General features: G+C 38.7%; 1 protein-coding gene across 3 annotated transcripts in view; it reads left to right on the forward strand.

Moving 5' to 3' along the window:
- Positions 1–14,758, forward strand: part of LOC123244207 (myomegalin-like) — a 254,997-nt gene that overhangs the window by 56,198 nt on the left and 184,041 nt on the right. The gene's annotated exons all lie outside the window — the stretch shown is intronic.

Consider the following 14,758-nt stretch of genomic DNA (forward strand, 5'->3'; position numbering starts at 1 on the left):
AAAATCAGAAGGGCCCTCGCAGCCATGTAGTACAAACTGTACATGGAAAGAATTCCCAATAAAACATACCTGACAGTCCAGCCTCTGCTCAAATACCTCCCAAGAAGGGAGAACCATTGCTTCTTGAGGCAGCCCGTTTCCTTCTGGAGCTCCTTCTAGCCCCAATTCGCCCCTCTGCAACTTTTCTGGGACATGCCCTTTTCCCATCTTGCTTGAAGCGGTTCTCAGCTCTCGGCAGGAAGGGAAGTGTCCTTTGGCTAACAGGCTTTCGAGGAGGTAGAGGAGGAGGGGGGGAGGTGGGGAAACCTTGATTTCAATGAACCTGAAATTTGGTTGGAGATAAGGCATGTGTGAGGGAGAAATCATGCTGTAGGACTCATGGAATGATGGATCCTAGAAATGGCACTTAGGGCAAATTAAAAACTGGCATTTACAAGGATAAAACCCAGTGGAATTGTGTGGCTAAGGAGGGTTAGGGGGGCTTGGAGGTGAGGGAAAGAACATGAAATATGTAACTAGGGGGAAAATATTCAAAATAAAAATTTTAAAAATAAAATAAAATAAAAACTGACATCTAGTAGGCAAATGGAGACCCAAGCAATTATTCAGTGAATTCTACCAATGTCAACCGCTAACTGGATAACTGACCCTCCCCTACTCCCTCTCCCCACCCTCAGATTTTAGTCTGATCTCTTTGGGTTCGGCAAGCATGCACTGGATTTACAGGATAGCTCTGCAAACTGTCCCCAGCTATTGGGTATATCGTGTGGCCAGAGTGTCTTGTTTTGAAGGGTTTTGAAATAAGGAGAGGAGACAGTCAGACGGAGATTAGGATGCCATGCAAATAGAAAAGGGGCGTTTGAGCAGACGGGATTTTTTGCCACTGGCCCTGAATGCCACCAGAGTGTTCAAGCTCAATATGACCAAGTTAAGTTCCTAGAATATGTAGTCACATCATATTTGTCTATCTGTTTAAATGTTTTATCGTTCCCTTCAATAGACCGTAAACTCCTCGCTCATAAGGATGGGTGGATTTTTTTTTTTTTTGTCTTTGTATTGTCAATGCCTGGCATGGTGGCTTGTCTATTTGGAGACTGGGGGGAGGGATATGGCCAGAGAAGTCAATAAAGGAGCATTTCTTAAGTGGCAGCAGTGCGTGAGGTACCATACTATTCTTTGGGGCTAGGAGGAATCAGGCAGTCACTTAAGACATCAGACACTTCAGTGTCACATAAGACAATCAGACAGACACTTAAAGCATAAACTTGCCTTTTATGGGGGCAGATGACATGTACTCATGTGAGTATATACAAAAGAAATACCAGGTAAGACAAGGAATAGGATTTGGAAGATACAATCTAGAAATTCTCGATACAATTCTGTAATTAGACGTACAAGGTAATACAGGGTGGTAGGTGTTGGGATCCGGGTGGGGAGGAACCGAAGAGGTTTCACGTGATGGTGCTTGAAATGGGTTTGGGAAGAAATTGGAGATTGGGGTAGAGGTACACGGAGAGTGCATACTAAGCCTGAGGGGCTGGATAGACAGTCCATGCTGAGGCATAGGAGTGGTGGGTGTCGCATGGGAGAAGCAGCAGAAACCCAGCCAGTGTGACTGGATTTCAGTGTGCCTATGAAGGAGCAGAGCCTATTAAAAAAGAGGAAGGTTGTTGGAGCGAAGCTGAGAAGGACTTTAAATGCCAGAAGAGCTTGGTTTTTAGGGCAGCTAGATGGTGCAGTAAAGAAAGCGCCAGGCCTGTCGTCAGGAAGATTCATTGAGTTCATCAAATTAGCTGTGTGATCCTGGGAGAGTCACTTAACTCTGTTCGCCTCAGTTTTCTCATCTTTAAAATGATCTTGAAAAGGAAATGGCAAACCACTGCAGTATCTTCACCAACAAAAAGCCAAATGGGGTCACCAAGAGTCAGACATGGTTGAAGAACAAGGACAAGAACATTGGAATTTATATCAAGCAATATGGTCAGGGTTGGGCTTTAGTAATATCACTTTGGAAATTAATGTGGAACAGACATTTAAAGAGGGAGAGACTTAAGGAAAAACCAAACAGGAGACTATTAAAATAATCCAAAGGAGAGGTGTTAAAGACTTGAACTACAGGGGTGACCCTGTGAGTAGAGAGGGATGTTGCAGAGGTAGACTGGACAAGACTTGGATGTCACTTGGATTCGTGGGGTGAGGGAGACAACCCTGAGATCCAGAGAGGCCGTTTTGCCTAGTGGATAGAGCACTGGACTTAAAAAGCCAGAAAGACCAGGCTACAAATCCCACCTCACTAGCTGTGTGACCTTGACTAAGTCATTTAGCCTTTGTAAGCCTCAGCTTCCTGAGCTAAAAGGGGGCTATTAATACCTACAGAATTTATTTGACAGGGTTGTTGTGAGGGTCAAATGAAGTGATATACATAAAGTACTTTGCAAACCTTAAAAGCATCAAAATGGCAGCTGCTGCTATTTTCCCATTGATAAAGGAACTCTCAGTGTGGAAAATCCCTCAGATGCAAATTAGCAATTCAGATGCAATCTGGGGTCTTAGAGAGCCATCTAGAATGTTTGGCAAATGCTTATGGGAGTGAATCTTGAGTAAATTTCTTAATTTTTCCATAGAAAATTTTTCCATAGAATTGTGGGAAACCATCCTGTTAGGCTCTGAAGAACCAAGGATAGCCTAGTGGAAATTATCTAAATAATTTGGAAGGATGCAAGGCTTTAGCTTTTGAATTATTTGGATAATCAATTCCCTTTTCATGGCCAAGGACACTCCACCTTTGTGGGAAAACAGTATATTTCCCCATTTTCTGGAAATGTCTCCCCAGGGCATTGACATGCATTTCAGGAGTCATAATGTATTTGCACTTAATGAAATGACATGCTCCAAATAGCTTCTTTCTAAGACCTAGGAAGCATCCCTTCACAGTGTCAGAAGCCAACCCCAGTGCATTACAGAGAGATGGAGTAGGCAGGCACCAACATGATAACATTTGAAAGCTGCCTCCATCTAACCTCCCCTATCCCAACACAATCCTTCTCCACACACAAATACTCTCCTCCCCCTTAGTCTAAAGGCAGAGCTAGATGATGTGTTGGCTAGAGTGCCAGTCCTGCAGTTAGAAAGACCTGAGAACAAATCCAGCCTCCGATACATCTTAGCTGTGTGACCTTAGGCAAGTCACTTGGCCTTTGTTGCCTTAGTTTCCTCATCCATAAAATGGCAATAGTTATAGTATCTACCTGCCAGGGTTATTGCGAGGATCAAATGAGATAATAGAAATAAAGAACTTAGCACAGAACCTGTCTTAATAAATGTTTGTTCCCATCCCTCCCCGCTTTAGTCTTATCAGACATCTGACATCCCCACAGCTCCTTGGGGATAAGCTATTGCTAGTTAAGACTAGTGATATGTGTGTGTATACACACACATGTGTTATACATGGTTATATATTAAAATATGTGTATATAACATGTGCATATACATGTATATGTATTATATATACTATACATAGGAAAGAGGAAAAGAGGAAGGGACATATAATATGCATATATATATGCATATTATATATGTAACCATATATATTTAATAAAAATCTACAAATGCTCTCTTTCTGGAGTTTTTTACAATGCTGGGGTAGATACATGGCACAATGTCTAGAATGCTGGGCCTAGAGTCAGGAAGACTCATTTTCCTAACTTCAAATTTGACCTCAGACACTTACTAGCTGTGTGACCCTGGGCAAGTCACTTAATCCTGATTGCCTCAGTTTCCTCATTTGTAAAATGAGCTGGAGAAAGAAATGGCAAACTATTCCAGCATCTTTGCCAAGAAAACCCTAAGTGGGGTCACAAAGAGTCAGACACGACTGAAATGACTGAACAACAAAAATACACTGCTATTTCTTTCTCATTATTAAATTTATTTTAATTCAGAAGATAAACAAATGCCCAAATACCCAAACCAAAATATATCCCTCCTGAAAACAGTTAAGCAGAAAAACAACAGAAGAGACCAGAACATGCCACCATGTAGTTTTACAGTTTACCATTTGTCAAAAGAAAGGAAGGTTGTGGGGCTTTAACAACCCAATACTGTCGTTGTCCATTTTATTTGACATGAAAAAAATAAAAATAAAAAATAAAAAACATGAAAAAAGTTATATATTATGTGATAGGATCAGCACGTTAAGCTGTTTCTGTCATATGGTAGGGCTTACACATTAAGTTGCTCTTAACTTAGATTATAGAGTTTGGTTGTAGAGATCTATACGCTAGTCTAATCCTCTTGTTTTACAAGAGAGGATACTGAGGTGGCGACAGCTAAGTGATTCAGTGTTCCGCAGCTGGTATGTGGCAGACACAAGGATTCCAATCAATTCCGCTTTCCACTGTACTAGACTTCTTCTTGAAGGTAAATGAGTTTTTATCAAATTAGGCAATCTCAACGAGCCTTTATTGAGTGGCTGCTCAGCTCAGAATGCCATGCTTGGTGATGAATGAATGAGATGCAGGATCAGGTTGATGCCTTTGAGGAACTCACAACCAGACAGTACCTATTAGGAGCAAAGTACTACTAGGGGAAAAGACCCCAACAAAAATCAAATGAACCCTCCCCTGAGGGCACTTCCATCCTACTTAGATTGAATCAAATAGATTAAACGAATATACAAATATCAATAAAGCAGAGAGGTACCAGTAAAAATAGCTCCATTAGTTCACTGAATCCTTACAACAATCCACTAAAGTAACTACTTCAAGTATTATTATCAAGTGCCATCCCCTACGGGAAGCCTTTCCTGATTGCTCCTGATTCTAGTGTCCCTTTCTAAGTTAATTTGTATATATTTTGTATTTGCTTATATGGGCATATGATGCTTTTCCCCCATTAGAATATCCTCAATGGAAAACTCCTTGAGGATTGGGATGTTTCATTTTTGGTCTTGCATCTCGAGCACTCCTAGTGGTTAATTATTACTTGTTAATTAATTATCTTCATTGTACAGATGAAGAAACTGAGGCTCAGTCAAGGTTTAAACCTAGGTCTCTTTTTAAGGGCAGGTGTGGGTTTAATGGAGACAGTGCCCAGCCCAGAGTCAGAAAGATTCATCTCCCCGAGTTTAAATCTGATCTCAGACACTTACTAGTTGTGTGACCTGGAGCAAATCATTTAACTGTTTGCCTCAGTTTCCTCATTTGTAAAATGAGCTGGAGAAGGAAATGGCAATCCCCCCCCCCAGTATCTTCACCAAGAAAAACCTCAAAGGGGTTATAAAGAGTTAAACACAACTGAAAATGATTGAACAACAACAACTCTTCCTGATACTGTTTCTGCTTCATTACAAGTACATAATGATGAAGCCATTATGAACTTAAATGCTCTCATATTTGTATTTTATTCACTATGATAACATCTATATGCATTTAAAACTGACACCTATTATTTATTCAGGCTACCGACAATACACGTGCTGAAAAATGGTTAAAATGTCAAAGCTGAATGTTAGTGTTACACATAGATTTTCAGACTTCTTGTAATAATTATACAACTTCATCCCAAGTTCATAAATAATACACAAACTGGACCATTGGTCTAGAATAGGGGACAAAGCCCACTGGTGGAAGAAAAAGGCAGCTCCACAGTGGGGACCCCTGAGTAATCAGAAGAAATACAGATGCCTGGCAGAGGGAGATAGGAAAAAAAAACCTTCCAAATATTCTGTAAGGTCACTCCTAATGCCATTCAAACACCTATAAATAATATTCACTTTCCATTGTCATTTAATTCTAATAGTGTAACCAGTCTTCAGGGCTGAATTTTTGTCCTCAGATCAGTAGGTCACTTGAGAATGAGTTAAGGGGATAGTAATAGATATAGTTTAAGGATCAAATTGGCTACTGTAGGAGTCAGGAGACCTGAGTTCAGATCCTAGTCCTGCCATTTTCTTGTGATGACCTTAGATAAGTCACACAGCCTTTCTGAGTCTCAGTTTCCTCATCCACAAATAGAGTGGCAGCAGGAAATTCTCAGACGGCATAAGATGAAAATAGTCCTCGTTATTCTATGTTTTATTTCTTTGTATCCTAGCTCTTAACCCAGTGACCACAAATAGTAAATACATACTAAATCTTATTAATTATTTGATACATTGAAATGCCAAAAGAAACACTGAACAATGTGCATGTTCTAAATGACCATAGACAAGACAATAGAATAAATATTTTCATAGCTTAAAAAAAAGAACAATATAACATAAAATAATTTTGCTGATACATTAAAAAAAAAAAGGAAATAGTCCATGTTGAAGTTGCAGGAAGACTTAAAAATTCAAATGGCCCTCTGATCTCATTGATAAGGAAGTTCCCCCCCAACACTACAGATTGCAATCCATTTGTGCATGCCCATCCTGGATGACCCTAGTCCAAAGGGTACCAGTGAATACTCTGACCATCTGTCCATCTATCATTTCTCCCATGTGAGCTGTTTCCTCTTTCTGTTATTCAGTTCTTTGTGGCCATCCTTTGCTCTTTAAATTCTTTAAAATTCCTTGTTGGTTATATAGATATTGCTGTTGTCCTCCATGTGCTGGCCTTCTTCAGTTCTTCAGAGGCAGTGGTATTCCAGGTCTCAATTTTATATAGCAATGCTGATAAAAATGTTCATATTCAAAAGATGGACTTTTGCTGTTGCTGCAAGCTTGTGGTCAATACAAGTATTTTGCAGTTCTCCAAAAGCACTCTTCTCCTTTTCAACTCTGAATCCAGGTCATTTTCATTCTTTCTTGTCTGCCCCACATAAGCACATTTATGTATATATGGGGTATCCCAAAAGTCTTAGTGCAGCTTTGAACTTTAATAACTCCAGAAGTAAAAATGCTACAAACTTACAAAAGACAACATTTGAAAAGTAAGTTGCACAATATTTTAAAATATGCGTATTTAAAATGCCTATGCTGGGGGCAGCTGGGTAGCTCAGTGGATTGAGAGCCAGGCCTAGAGACGGGAGGTCCTAGGTTCAAATCCGGCCTCAGACACTTCCCAGCTGTGTGACCCTGGGCAAGTCACTTGACCCCCATTGTCTACCTTTACCTCTCTTCCACCTATAAGTCAATACACAGAAATTAAGGGTTTAAAAAAAATGCCTATGCTTCTTTACTGTGTAACCATTGTGTTGTGCTAGGGATTTCAATAGTCCATTTTCAAACTTTCCAAAAACTTTAATTGGTTGACACATCAATTGCTGCTCATCAGAGACTGAAAGGATTGCATTTGTAATCTCAGTCTTATGATCACCAAAGGAATGGTTTTTAATGCATACAAGATAGTTTTAATGTGAATTTAGGAGAGAAGATAAAACAGGTAACTGAGGTGGCCAAGCAAGAGGATCTCCTCTACTCATCCACTTGGTCCAAGAAAAGGTCATCCAAAAAATTAAATCATTATTTGAAATTCACAAAACTAATTAAGTATAAATTCACAAAACCAACTAAGTATAAAATTAAGTATAAAATTTGAGTAACCTTTAGATGATGGTATGGTTTAAAAAAAATAAATTCAGTATCTATATTTCCAAAATTAATAAAGCTTAAAATTGGACTATACTTTTGGGACACCCTGTATATACACCTATATCCATCTATATCTATATCTATGTCTGTTATTGAACAGCCTCTGTAGAATGTCTGTTTAGATGAACACTGAAATCTGGAGAGTAGAAAGTCTTCATTTGGGCTTTCCACTGGAACAGGCCAAACTCATTTGTGTGATTACAAATCTCTTCAAAGAGGCTCTGGAATGTTTGGGGATTTGGTGTAATTAATACAATATATTAATATAGAAATTGGAACATCTGGAGGACCTTCCATTAGAAAGGAATTCTTTGACCTAAACTCTGCTCTAAATCTCCATCATTGCAGCAAATACATTCCTGTTTTATGCTTACCTGTTCTTATCAAAGTCATTGAATAGTTATTTCTGTTGTTTCATCCTCCAAGGAGTGTTGAATGATCTTGTTATTTGATTTGGAAAAAACTTGCTATAAGAAGCCTGTAAGGCAATGTTTTCTTCTACCAAGTTCTATGTATGTGTGTTTTAAAATCGATAAAGAAGATAAAGAAGAAAATCTTATATTCTTGATATCAATTGTTCAATTGTGTGGTAGAAAAGAAACATTTTGGGGAGCAGTTAGTTATGTGGCTCAGTGGATTGAGAGCTAGGAGAGGTCCTGGGTTCAAATTTGACCTCAGACACTTTTCCTAGCTGTGTGGTCCTGGGGAAGTCATTTAACACCCTCCTCTCCCAACCCCCCATTGCCTAGCCCTTACCACTCTTCTGCCATGGAATCAATATACACTAATGATTCTAGGATGGAAGAAAAGGGTTTAAAATAAATAAGAAACATCTTTCTTAAAAACCTGCTTCTTTCCTACTGAAACCTTTAAGGTCTTGGACTCTAACATCCCCAACTCTGAATTCTTACAGAGGATGGATAAATAGCACTAAAGAGAGCAAAGATAGAAAAAGCAGCTGGAGAGGATTGTGTGTGTGTGTGTGTGTGTGTGTGTGTGTCTATATGCCCACAAATTGTATATCTGTGTATACTTTCATACACAGAGATAAAGATAGGGAGGAAAACATCCATGCTAGAAATGATAAAATTGTGAAGGCACTGAGGGACCAATTTAAAAGATTTCTAATGGAAGGGAAGGTACCAAAGATGTGGATGTTATTCTCATACTTTGTTGTTTAAAAGAAGTGGGATGAAGAAAGCTTGAAGAAAAAATAGTGACTTGTGCAGAAGAAATCAAGACATGCAGTTGGTGGAATTTATCTGACCATTCTATAAAACAATTTGGAATTATGCTTTTTTTTAAGTGACTAAAATGTTTATACCCTTTGATCCAGAGAAGCCAATGCTAGGCATATGTCCCCGATTCAAAAATAAAAAGTTCTTCATGCTTATGATTTGGCTTTTTAATATTTCTTAAATCATATACTACCTTCTCTTCATAATACATAGCGACTTCTATCTTCTCTCTCTCTTGTCTTTTCTGTTATTTCCAGATTATCCTGGGTTCCCTTTAATTTCACAGCCATTTAATGATTCTGAGAAGACTGCCTAGTCTATGCTCTCAACACGGGCAGCTGATTAAGTAAAACTTGACCAACTGTTTAAGGGAGGGAGAGAAGGGAAGAGGAGAGCAACTTCATTTAATGAAATTAAGACTCATCAATTCAGATCCTACCAAATTCGAGTTTAAGATATTTCTAAGGATTCTTTTTTGAGCAAAGTGTTCAAAATAGGTTGTATATAAATCAAGATTTGAATGTTTATAGAACATCATGCAATACAAGTTAGTTAATTTGCCCCTGTTTTATTTGCGACTCTCCATTAGCTTAGATAATATACATATGACTTGAAAGTATATTATTGTAATTTATTTTTAAAAATTCTATACTTCTTTTAAAAAATAAATTCAGAGAAGACTCCCTCTTTCAGACCTTTTATTTTTAATGAGACCTTACTGGAGTTGCCATATCAGCTCCTGGCGGCCTCTCTGTCTCTCTTGTGTTTCTCTCTGTGTTTCTCTTTGTCTCTATCTGCCTGTCAGTCTCTCCCTGTCTTTCTCCCTCCCCCCTTCTCTCACACACACATACACAGACACACACAGGCACACAGCCCTTTGGAGAAACCAGGGATCTGGTTAACTCCAGTCTAGTCTAAATTTAGCTCCTTAATCTAATTTCTGCCTAAAACAGGCGGGGCTTTGGCTTCTGATACCAGAGCTATAAATATAGCTCCCTGTGCAGACGTTTCCCTTTTGAGGGCATTCTCCTTGGGATTGCCATCCTCTGGGATGCTCTGTATCCCACTTGGCTTTCAGAAATTTGTTCTTGCAGAGTAGATTACTTAAGGTTAATTTGCTAATAGGAGTGTAATGATGCTTGTGCTACCTCACAGGATTGCTATGAGGCGAAATTTTTAAAAATAGTATTGCATTGAATACATGTATGGCTCATGGTGGTGGCCATTATCATCATCATAACAGTTTTAATAGTAACTTCTTTTACAAGAAGACTTTACAAAAAGCCAGTGGAGTTGCGCATCAGCTACAGGGGTGGGGGGGATTTAGGGGGGAGAGAAAGAACATGAATCATGCAACCATGGAAAAAAATATTCTAAATTAATTAATTAAATAAAATATTTCAATAAAAAAAAAGAAGACTTTACAAACCTCTCTTAAATCTAGTGATTTCCCTCTGCAAATTATTTCCTATTTATCTCATCCATAGCTTGAAATAGGGCAACTGGTGATATAGAGAGAAAGCCAGGCCAGGGCTCAAGAAGATATCTTCCTGAGTTCAAATCTGACCTCAGACACTTGCTAACTCTGTGACCCTGGGCAAGTCAGGTAACTCTGTTTGCCTTAGTTTCCTCATCTGTAAAATGAGCTAGAAAAGGAAATGGCAAATCACTCCAGTATCTTTGCCAAGAAAAACCCCAAAAGGGACCACAAAGAGTCAGACATGACTGAAATGACTAAACAACAATAACAATGGCTGGTTTGGATGTTTCTTTACATGTTGTTTCTCCCCTGAGATCATAAGCTTCTTAAGGGAAGGTACTATCTTTTGCCTCTTTTTGTATTCCCAACAATTAATGGTCTTTGGCACATAGGAGGCATTTCATAAATTTTTTTAAAACCCTTATATTCTGTCTTAGAATTGATAGCAAGTATCAGTTCCTAGGCAGAAGAATAGTAAGTACTAGGCAGATAGACTTAAGTGACTTGCCCAGGGTCACACAACTAGGAAGTGCCTGAAGTCAAATTTGAATCCAAGACTTCCCATCTCCAGACCTACCTGTCTATCTACTGAGCCACCTATCTGTCCTTTTCATAAATGTTTACTATTGATTCTGATCAGTAATTTGTCAGATTTTGATGGAAGAGAGGTAATGTTGTACAGTGGAAAGACCTGGGTTCTTAATCAAATATAAGCCCTTTGAGGGCAGATATTGATTTGTTTGAACATTGTATTCCCAGCACATTCCTTGTACTGAGTTCACAATTGATAAATGTTTATAGAAATGGAGTTAGTACATGTGTGACCCTGGGCAAATCATTTAACCACCTTGGGCTTCAATTTTCTCCTCTGTAAAATGATCATAAAATACCTACAATTGTTCCTCATAGGTTTATTGTGATGATAAAATGAGATAACATATATTAAAGTATAAAATAGGTTATGATAATTGTTAATTACTGCATTATCATTAATTTCCCTTCCAAAATATTCCAAGCACAGTGCTTCACATATAGTTGTTGTTGTCATTGGTTATCCTTTCTTTTTCAAAGAGGACCCAGGATATCATTGAGTGTGGCTGCTGTGCATGCTACAGCTTTTTGGAGCTGCAGCTGGGTGAAAGGTGGACACCAAAAGAGGATGAGCACCCTTGAAAAGGACGCAGCAAGCTCTCACACCAGAGATGCTAGACCTCCCCAAATACCCCATATATCCCTTTGTATATAATAGGTACTTAATAAATGCTTACTGACCAATTGACTGAGAAGTAGGGCAGAAGATGGGGTATTTGGGGAGGTCTAGCATCTCTGGTGTGAGAGCTTGCTGAGCCCTTAATGTTCTAATTTGCATTTCTCTAATCAAGTGGGATTTAGAACAGTTTTCATATGATTATTGATCACATATTGCTCTTCTTTTAAAGAGTACAGTGGAAAGAGAAGGGAACTTGAATGGTTCAGATGCAGACTTTGGGACTTGATATCTGCCTGACCTCTTTGGGTCTATTTCCTCATTTCCAAGTAGAGAGGACTGGACTAGATGATCTTTAAAGTCCCTTTTAATTTAGAGCTAGGCTCCCTAAACAGAGAATGATGAAAGCCCAAGACACCACCATATTTCTAAGCTCCTGTTGCTGGAGTGAGATAATGAACAGAATAAGCTGCAAATACCCTGCCACTGGGTATAACCCACCCCCAGATAGATTGGCTTCTAAATATTTCTGGATTGCAGCTGTTCTTGTGAACAATTTTTGGGTGCTGACTTGACTAACTTCCTTGTTGTTGATTATCTAATCTCATGTTTTCACACGCTTACGCAGTCATCTCACCCTACCCCAACCCCCATCCCCAACCTAATACACGCCTGACCCTGGAATTTGTGAAATCTGCTGCACTGTGGTAAATGTTCAGTCTCCAAACAGTAAACACAGCACCCTAGTTTACCCTCTCTATTCACTGGCCTGCTATTCTGAGAGCCTTTTGGATAACAGCCTGCTGCTATTTTGTGCTGAAAACTGAATTCAGAATATTCACCACAGTGATAGCTTCAGTTATCATAAAGGCTCAGGTAAAATTGTGGATACAAATGCTTAAATGGGTGATAATATTGCAAAGAAATCGAATGAGTAAAACCTTTGAAGGAGATTGAGAATGTTTGCATTTATTTATTGTCTGTCTTTAAACATATTTCTTAGCTTCCTTGGACCTGATTTTTAATCTGTGAAATGGGTCAGCACTTTTCCCAGAGGAACTTTGAGTTTAAGGTGATCCCTATAGACAGTTTTTTTTTTTTAAAAAAGCCCTTTATATGGTTACTACCTATTGGGTTTTATTACCCCTCAAAATTTGTATTGTCCTCTCCCATGATTCTGCCCTTTCTTTCCTGTAGTAGAAGCCTTTCCTTCCTTCCTTTGGTTTCCCATGTCACTCTGTTTTTTCTTTCTCTCCATAGACAAAGTGGAATGAAAGATTGAAAAAATTATCTGGATAAATCTACGTACACATTGGAATCACTTAATTGGGATCATTTGGGCCAAACACATCCTTGTGTTTTTTTTTTCTTAATCAGGTTTGAGACCAGAATCATCCAGCTAATTGTCAAACTTTTCATTTTGCTTTGGCCATATAAACAATGGAAAAAGATAGGATTCAAATGGTGGGAAATTCATTCACACACTCCTCCTCCCATACTCCTGCCTCATCTTAACAGGAATGACTATTTGCTATTAAAAAGAAATTGGGAGTTTCACTTACCAAATTTCTTTTTGGCCTACTGCCTGAGTTCCTTTAGCTCTGTCTTGATTTCTCTCAGCTCCTAGACAGGGAGGCATGTTGATATATATGCTGAGCCTATGTCAGAAGTCAGGAGGGTTGTGTAGTAAGAGTAAATCCCCTTATGAGCTATCCAGAAGGGCACTGAGGTGATGCCTAATGGCATTAGTTACTTGGAATGACCCAATTAAAATGAAAAAATTAAGTGGTATATACCGTGGTGACTTTGGCTTTTCAGCCAAAATTCTTTCAAAGACTGAAAGTGGTTCTTATCCCATAACAGACATTTACATTGACTATTACGAGAAACACTTATCAAGGGTCTCACTCTTTGTCAATGGCTTGGATTCTAATAGAAACAAATGTAATATATATCATCCGTTCTATTCCAGTGAACAAAGCAGAGTAGTAGGCATAAGTAGCCAGAGAAATGACAAAAAATATTTCCAATTTACTACTTTAATCATGTTTCTCCTCTGCTTAAAAAAAAGTTAATAATTCCACATTTCCTATAGAATATAAACCTGATCCTAACATTCAAAGCCTTCTGCAATTTGAGTCTGATTGTCTTTTTTTTTTTTTTAAACCCTTGTACTTTGGTGTATTGTCTCATAGGTGGAAGAGTGGTAAGGGTGGGCAATGGGGGTCAAGTGACTTGCCCAGGGTCACACAGCTGGGAAGTGGCTGAGGCCGGGTTTGAACCTAGGACCTCCTGTCTCTAGGCCTGACACTCACTCCACTGAGCTACCCAGCTGCCCCTAGTCTGATTGTCTTTTAATCAGACAATCAACAATCAGCTTTTTCTGAGCCTCTACTATGTGTCAAGTACTGTGTTAAGTTCTGGAGCTACTAAGAAAGGCCAAAAAACAGTCAAGGATCTCAAGGAGCTCACAACCCTCTAGGGATATAACATGCAAACAGCTACATACAAACAAGAAGCAGACAGGATAAATTGGCGATTAGCTGAGAGGGAATAAGCTAATTATTTATAAGATTATTATTATTTATAATAGTATAATATTATAATCATATAGCATTATATTATTATTCATAAAATTAAGGGAAAGTGAGAAAGATTTCCTTTTTAAAACTATCTTATTTCCCCCAATTACATGTCATTTTTTTAACATTTATTTTTCTTTAAATTTTTGAGTTCCAAATTCCCTCCTTCCTTTCTACTCTCCCTCCCTCATTCAACACCTACCCCCCTCGCAAGAAGGTAAGCCATCTGACATAGAATTTACATGTACAATCATATAAAACATTTTTCTGTATTAGTCATTTTGTGGAAGAGATCTCAGGAAAGTTTCTTATAGAAAGTGGGACTTTACCTAAGGCTTGAAGGAAGCTGGGGAAGGCAGGAGGGAGAGATAAGGAGAGATAGACTCCTAGGCATGGGTTACACCCAATGAAAATATTCATAGTTGGGAAATAGTCTTATGTGTAGGGAACAGCGAGAAAACAATCTAATCTCACACTATTCCTGTCCATAGTAGGATGGTTTCATAGATTTAGCACTGGAAGAGACCTTAGAGGACATCTAGTTAAATCTCTTCCATTTTATAGAACTTTGAGGCTCAGAAAGATTAAGGCTCTCATTCAGGGTCTCATGATTGACTAGTAGGTGTCAGAGAAAGAATTTTAACCCAAGTCTCTATAGCTAGCCTTCTTTCCACAACA

This window comes from Gracilinanus agilis, chromosome 4, assembly GCF_016433145.1.
Source record: "Gracilinanus agilis isolate LMUSP501 chromosome 4, AgileGrace, whole genome shotgun sequence".
In the NCBI taxonomy this organism is placed as follows: Eukaryota; Metazoa; Chordata; class Mammalia; order Didelphimorphia; family Didelphidae; genus Gracilinanus; species Gracilinanus agilis.